Source organism: Nuphar pumila, chromosome 2 (assembly GCF_984573655.1).
Source record: "Nuphar pumila chromosome 2, dmNupPumi1.hap1.1, whole genome shotgun sequence".
Lineage (NCBI taxonomy): Eukaryota > Viridiplantae > Streptophyta > Magnoliopsida > Nymphaeales > Nymphaeaceae > Nuphar > Nuphar pumila.
This window is the reverse complement of record NC_143250.1, coordinates 117,426,377-117,434,011: the sequence shown is the minus strand read 5'-3', so window position 1 is coordinate 117,434,011 and position 7,635 is coordinate 117,426,377. Positions and strand designations below refer to the sequence as shown.

The 7,635-nt window shown below is 38.0% G+C and overlaps 1 pseudogene across 1 annotated transcript; it reads right to left on the bottom strand.

Annotated features, from left to right (window-relative positions):
- Positions 1–2,311: 2,311 nt before the first annotated feature.
- On the bottom strand, positions 2,312–3,833 carry LOC149846880 (protein ELF4-LIKE 4 pseudogene; annotated as a pseudogene). The gene is made up of 2 exons (XR_016430568.1): positions 3,693–3,833; positions 2,312–2,914 (listed from the first exon to the last, which is right to left on the bottom strand). The product of XR_016430568.1 is annotated as a protein ELF4-LIKE 4 pseudogene (transcript).
- Between the last annotated feature and the right edge of the window lie 3,802 nt (positions 3,834–7,635).

Below are 7,635 nucleotides of genomic sequence, written 5' to 3'. Positions count from 1 at the left end.
ATTTTGTTTTGGATAGTATGACCTGATTCGTTCATCATTTTACATGTTTTAACAGTTTATTATGATTTTTGGCTCGGATATGAATTCAATTGTGAAATTATGTCTAAATCATGGATTTTTGCCCTGGATATGGATCTCGAATTGGATATTTGCCCCGAATATGAATTTTTTGCCTCGAATATGAATCTTAAATTGGATTTTTGCTCCGAATATGAATCTCGAATTGGATTTTTGCCTCGAATATGAATCTCTAATTGGATTTTTGCTCCAAATATGATTTTTTGACACGAATATGGATATGAAATTGGTTTTTTTGCCTCGAATATGATTCTCTAATTGGATTTTTGCTCCATATATGAAATTTTGACACAAATATGGATATGAAATTGGGTTTTTGCCCCAAATACGGCTCATAACAACATATTTTTTATCGAAAAAACATGATCAAGAGTTGATTCCTGTTAAATCGAGCATGTGAAATACATCTATGTTGTTAGATTGTGTCAAAACAACCCGTATCATGAGTTTCAAAGTAGATTGTAGGTACAACTGATTGTACCAAATATAAACCCATATATAAAGTTTTTGAGTATTATTTCATAGTTGCATCATCCTTCTGAAAATATCAAAATAAATATCAGTATTTTCAAAATATCTACGATAGTTATACAATGCCAAAGCAAATGACCCGTACCAATTCTTGGCGTTTATGCAATGCCATTTACAGCAGTAATCTACTGCCCACTATTATGATTTAAGGAGTGCACAATCCTACACAAGAAGCAAAGACAAAGGAGAGATTAAATGCATTCTTTCAACTTCCAACCCTAAGTATGTTTATTCTAAAATTCTCACTAACATCATTCATGATCAACATCTCTCACAGCCCATCCAAATATCACTTGTGTCCTTATTCAAGCCTTTGCATCTCAATTCATTTCCACAAGGTCAAGAACTCCCTTTACTGATTGCCTCAATGAAGGGATAACCTGTAATCACACAAGCCCCAGTGGTCAAAATCCAAAAACACAAAAAAATTCTGAATAGATACCACATTGTAGAAATTGAAATTGTATAGTTTTATTCAAGAAGTATCTTTTCATTTTACTTCTTAGGAGGCTAAGAAAGCTTTTAATATGTGGGGTAAGCCTGCACAACATTGCCGGATCCAAATCATCTATCCTGCAGATTGTATGAAGAATTACCATTGAAATTCTTTTAAATCCAAGACATCAATACTAGGGTCTTTCTTAAGGTGCTAGCAAAGGAAAGGCCATGGACTTTACAATGGATTGCCTTCAACCACAATTAGGATTTTCAACAAACCCTATCCCAGAAATCATATTAGGATTGAAAAAATTGGAATTAACAAACACAGAGTGAGTGATATGTTCACGCTTGCAGAGGATCGAAGAGGGCAGAGAGAGGTGCAGATGTTCGTCGCTCGTCGGGTGGCTTCGATCACTTCTCGCAGGAGGATGGCAAGGGAAGCATGGTGGTGAGACTGCGAGAGGGGGAAAGACAGTGGTTAGTCAAAGAGATAGAGCTGGAGAATGGCCACCATCGGGCTCTCATTGTCTGGTGGCTGCACATGAGAGAGAGAGAGAAACCCTAACGCTCTTGTTGAGGCTGTTTTTTTTTTTTTTCCGCGTTCCTGCAGTCCCTGTTATTTTTGTAATATGGGGATCGAACGAAAAGCACACACAAAAACAGACGCGGCGGACTCCAATCCGCGTGTCCACCCATCCGTTGTTTGTTAGAATCCCTAGTTCCCAGCGGTATTTCGGTCTGAAACCCGCTGAGAACAGCGCATCAAACAAGCACTTAAGAGATGAGCATTTGGCAGAAGAGAACAGTGGTGGTCAAAAAGCAAATAATTTCTTTTCTCAAGTTGCTTTTACACACGTCACTAGCATGAGCAGGAATCACGCCTCAGAAAGAAAAGATTCCCACGCAGAACAATGGAAAAGTATGCAACTCAAACACAACCCACCCAAAGGGAAAGAGCAAAAGGAAAGCCTCTTCTGATGATGAAAGACATGAGAACATAACTGCAGAATTCATGAATGGAAGAAACTGAAAAAGACCCAAATCAGATTTCATCCTTTTGTGTATCAAGAAAAGGTGGGGAACCAATTTTAACAGATGAAAGGGTGTTTTTTTCCAGCAGAAACTTTACAACTTTATAACCAGAAGAAAATGCAAACTACTACAGTAGTAATGCTTCAAATCAGCAGTTCAACACAGTAGAATATGGATAAAACATTTGCTACAGAAACAAAGGATATCTTCATCATTCCATACACTTTCATTGTAAGAGTTCTCTCATTATTTTGTCCTTTTTCCTCTGGATGGCAGAACAACAAGACACATCAACATGAGAGACCCAAAATGCTGTAACAGACTAAAAGTTCTACTGGTACAGAGTGCTATAAAATAAAAGTGTTAGCTGCCCAAGGAGATGTACAATCCCTGCATAATTTCTTTCTGCATACACCATGTAAAAGAATTGACAGGATCTTCAGAAAAGAGCTGAGCTTCACCCGGACCTAACTCTCTTCTGACCAGGCTTCCCATCTGGTTTCATGGTTCCAGCCGAGTCGCCTTCCGAAGAAGCCTCCATTGATTTAGTGAACGAGCTCGAAAGATTGGCGTAAAGATCGACGACTCTCCGGATGTTGTTGTTCAGCTCTCTGATCAAACCAACATTCCTGCTCAAATTATCAGGGATCCTTGACTCATGATTTTGGTTAATCTCGTTGATCAGTAGCCTGTTCTGGTCCAGAATGTTCTGAACCTGAAGAAAGCTCTTTTGAAAGGTTTGAAGGACCTTGCTATCAAATTGGGTGGCATTACCAGGGCCAGGATAGGTGTCCCCCTCCATTCTATCCACAGAATTCGTTCAATAACAGGTCTGCAAATGCATAAAATATAAATATAATTTATTTATAATTGGTTGTCAAGAGTTTATAACTCAAATTAACAAGGAAGAAATGAGAATCTCTTCTGGGTAGAGATTTTGATTGGGGTAGACATCAATCTCATTCATTCACAACAAACCAACTAAGAATAGGGAGGAGGATGACTTTTGCTTAGGAAAAGGTCTCTCTCTCTACGAGAGACAGACAAGATAAAGTGAGCACAGTAAAATGGAAGCGAGTAAAAGGAAAGAAAAAAAAATGGATTTTGAGAAAAACAAAAAATAGGACAAAAATGGCAGCACAAATGTTGAACCGTACGAGAATTCTCGAAGATATTTTCCTGAACAGGAAAAGGCAAAGAAAAAGATGGGAAAATCTGAGAGAGAGAGAGAGGTGCTGAAAACATCAGAGAGATTTTATCAAAATTTCACTCAGTTTTATTCAGAATTATAAAACAAAAATTCCAAAAAAAAAGAGATGAAAAAAGCAAAGGATGGTAAAAGAGATGTAAAAATCATGAAGAAAAAAACCCATCTTTCCAACTCTCTACCTAAACCAAGGTTCACCATGAAAAAGAACAAAGAAAAAAAAATGTACTGAAAACCCATCAAATAAAAACCATTTTTCCATCGTAAATTTCGAACATCTAAATCACAAACTCCAAACAATTCGCGAGTTTGAGAGAGAAAACCTGAGAGAGAGAGAGGGCCCAAAAAATGAAAAAACGGAGAGGAAAGAGAAGGACAAGATTTGCTTTATTTTCAAACGTACCTCAGAAACGTGGAACATTTCTTTGTGCAAATCTTCTCTTTCTCGTAAAAGAGGGCGTGAAAAACGGCCGGCGAAGGGGACGAGGAGAAGGGAATCACCACTCGCCCATGAAAAGATCGCTTCCTCTCAATCAAAATTCCCCCAAGAGAAAAAGTACAGACCCACTCATTCACCAACAATGGCACAAGTGTGTTTTAGAGAGAGAGAGAGAGAGAGAGAGAGAGAGGATATGCAAGAATAAGTAGATTTGACAGTCATGGTCCAATCCTTCTCCTTCTTTCCCCCTCATCCCTCAACCCCAACCTCCTTATTTTATATCATTTTTCTTCTTCTCCCCTAATTTTATCTCTAATCTACTTAATTATGATTATCCATGTCTCAATATCTTTCATATATACCAACATACCCTCTTCTTTGTAAAAAAACCACACTAATACCCCGAGTTCCTTGGTAAGGGTTCAATTGACGAAGCTGCCTTCGGTCAAACTCTGTTCATAGATTGATCAATTTGTTAGAATTTGGATCATACCGATTTGCTTGTCTGGTAGAGGCTACTTGTGAATATCAACAAGTTGACGGGACTTCACAAGTTTGAAACTATGGAAAGAAAAAGTATGTCCTTTCTTGTCACACGATCAAAGCTTTTGGTATTATCTAAGTAAGCAACAAGAACCTCAAAGATTTTATCAACCGGAGGCCTGTCAAAGTGCAGCTGGTGGTGGAGGCATTTTCCTTGACATAACCTAAAAAATAAATAGCTCGAATTTGATTAAATTAACTCGATTTTATTGATCCAAGTTAGTAATTTTGCACATTATTGCAGGTTTTGACCACTTCTGTGCAAGTGCAAAAGGGGGTCTTTAAAATGATCCATTGAAGGGTCATCCAAATCGATCCCAATTTTGAACGGTCTGGTTTGAGGACAACATGAGTGGTACTTCTGTAAATAATAAATAAAAGCGAATTATTTTGTTAATATGGTTTTTTTCAGACATTTAAAAATATATATATATATATATATATATATATATATATATATATATATCCCGCATCTTGGTGTTCAGGGGGAACAAAAGTAAATCCCGAAAATCTTCCTTTAACTTGTTCAAGGCCAGTCGTCGACCGACGCGTGGCGGTCAGGCTCGGGAGATCTCCAGGCTCGGATCCGAACCTCCCCGCTTAAAAGACATGCAGCCTTTTCGCGCGGGCCCCACGGACCTGAACCGTCTTCAACACCTGGCAGTTATTCCCTAATACGAATTACTGAATTACCCTCGGGTCTCGTGATGGTGTCAGTAAGCCAATGGCTGCCTCCTCAGGGTACAACAGACTTTTTCGTGTGGCAGTACTGTGAGTGTGATATTCGCGGGTCACGGACAGACTCGGAGAGCACGAAGTTAGGGAAACCGGACAATTATGTGACCGCGATGGGTTCCTGGATTTTGAGATACCGATAATACCCTTCGTATTTTTTAGTTTTATCTGCTGCACCCGCTGGGTGATTGATTGCAGTGGTCTGTTGAACAAAATAAACTGTCGAAAAAAACGACTCATCTTCCTGTAAAATGACTGCAATCACACTTGGTAAACATATATAGTTATAAAAAGTTCAATGAACGATCCATAAAAAGAACAAGAATAGATAAATAAATATGTATGTGTATATAAAGAATAGTTACCAAGAATCGATATGGATACAGGGAAGTGATCAAGGGCGATGAGGCCAGCTCCTCCTAAAGTTTTGAAAATTTTCATTATTTTATTATAAAAATTTATAATGCCCTTTTTTATATTTTATTTTATTATTTGTTTGCCTCCTTTTAAGCAAAATCCCGATTCCGCCGTTGGAAATGATGCATAGAGAGAAAGAGGAAACATGAGTGTTTATAAGTAGCATAAAACGTAAAGTGAGATTCATTTTGTAAACCATTGTGAAAGTGTGTAAAAAAACTAAAAAGGAAACAAAAGGGGAACGAGTATGAAGCTACGTCATTGTGACATGATATTCTGGCTGATGTGTCTATGGTGACACAAGCGGACATGCTTGGACACCGATACGTATGTTATTATTTTAATAATTTTCAAATAATACTTTATTGTATTTTAATTTTATTTAAAAAAGAAGTCATTTTCAATGTTAAATTATTGAAAAAATAGTTTCTATTGATTAAAAAATTATGTATCCCCATGTCACTTTTTTGAAAAATTTCAAGCTTTTGAGTCAAATCTGAATTCTATGTACTTGAGTTTACGAATCATTGTGACAGAGGCAGAAAGCAAGTGAAAAGTGATGGGAAAGCAAAAAATAACAATGACATAAAAAACACAGAAATAAAATAAAATGAATGAAGAGAGTAAGGGAGAAATGAGTGAAAAACGAAAAACATGCGAGGGGGAATTGAGCGGGAAGCGCACTTCCTACAAATGGTAAGCAACATTCTCCCATGTAGGGATGGCAGTGGACTGAGGGACAACAGGCCCCCGCCCGGCCTCGCCCCATTTGGACAGGGGATGAAGGGCATGAAACGGGGATGAAGGTTAAAATCATTCCCGTGCGGGGATGGAGGTGGGGATGGACTTACTCTTTCCCCCACCCTGCCCCATCCCCGTCTCAATCCCCGCCCCGCCCCGTCCCGTCCCCAATCCTTTAAGGAATGACTATAGACCGAGGGAAAATAGGGCCCCGCCCCACCTCACCTTCATTTGGACCAGGGATGAAGGACATGAAACGGGGATGAAGGTTCAGATTTTGAAAAGGGGGGGGGGGGGGTGGAGACCTTGTCCCCCGCCCCGGTCCACTGCCATCCCTACTCCCATGCTTCCCCCCATTTAGGGAGGGGCTTCTAGTAACTATGATATAAATATTGTTTTTTTTTCTAAACATAACTAACTTAAACAAAAACATCATAATAAAATCTTGATATTTTCATTTAAATAATAGTATCATGATATTTTAACATTCAAACTACTACCAAAATGTCATATCCTTTTGAGATATTCTAAAAGAAATACCAATATTTCTTAGTATATACTTCTTAATGATAGATGGAGGGCATCATTGTGCAAAATATTTCTTTTGTGGAACGAGGAAACTTAGTTTCATTTAAAGATAAGTTTAGAAAAAGCCTAGGGTGACGGGGTAATATCGACCCCCAACTTTACAAAAAGATTAAGGCAGCTAGCGAAAACGGGGTGAATCCATCGAAGGTATAGTGCCGGCCATTTCTGCCTAACCATATGAAAAACATCCGATAGTGTATGAAAGAGTAAGGAATCATTGTGCAAAATATTAACACAGCTATATCTTTTTTTTCTAATGGTATGTAATGGATTATAGTATGCATGTTATCTACAAATTTGTTTTAGACTTTTTTATTGAAGAAAAGATGCCCCCCATCACGCAAGAGAGAGAGATTAGGAAAGCCACCTGTAAGATATACGAGACTTTAAGTAGTTTAGAAAGTTATTTATATGTAGATATTAAATTATCAAAAAATTAGAAAAAGAGAGAGGGAGAGAGAAAGAAAATATACAGATAATAAAAATCAGTTCATTATAGATGATTTCCAAGTCAAAGAATGTGTGTATAACTGTACGTGAGTGTCCTGTATGTGACCTGTTTGGAAGAACAAGTCATTCTCTAGTGTCACCTGGAGTCCATGAATCATTGTGACATATATGACACTAGAGCGTCGTGATTGTGATCGTCTCAAAATCTTTCTTTTCTCCCTAATGTTTACAATCTAGGTGTTAAATCATTCTTTAAGACATGACAAAGTTTTGAAAGGAATTGATGAAATCAACGAAGGCAAAAGGACATGCTTGGGCCAATTTGTTGCACACTGTGCCTGTGGTGATGATCATTTATGCACCTATTTTCAGTACGACTTTGAGGAAAGGGTTTAGAAGTTAGGTTTGGTAAATAGGGATAGTCATGAGTTTG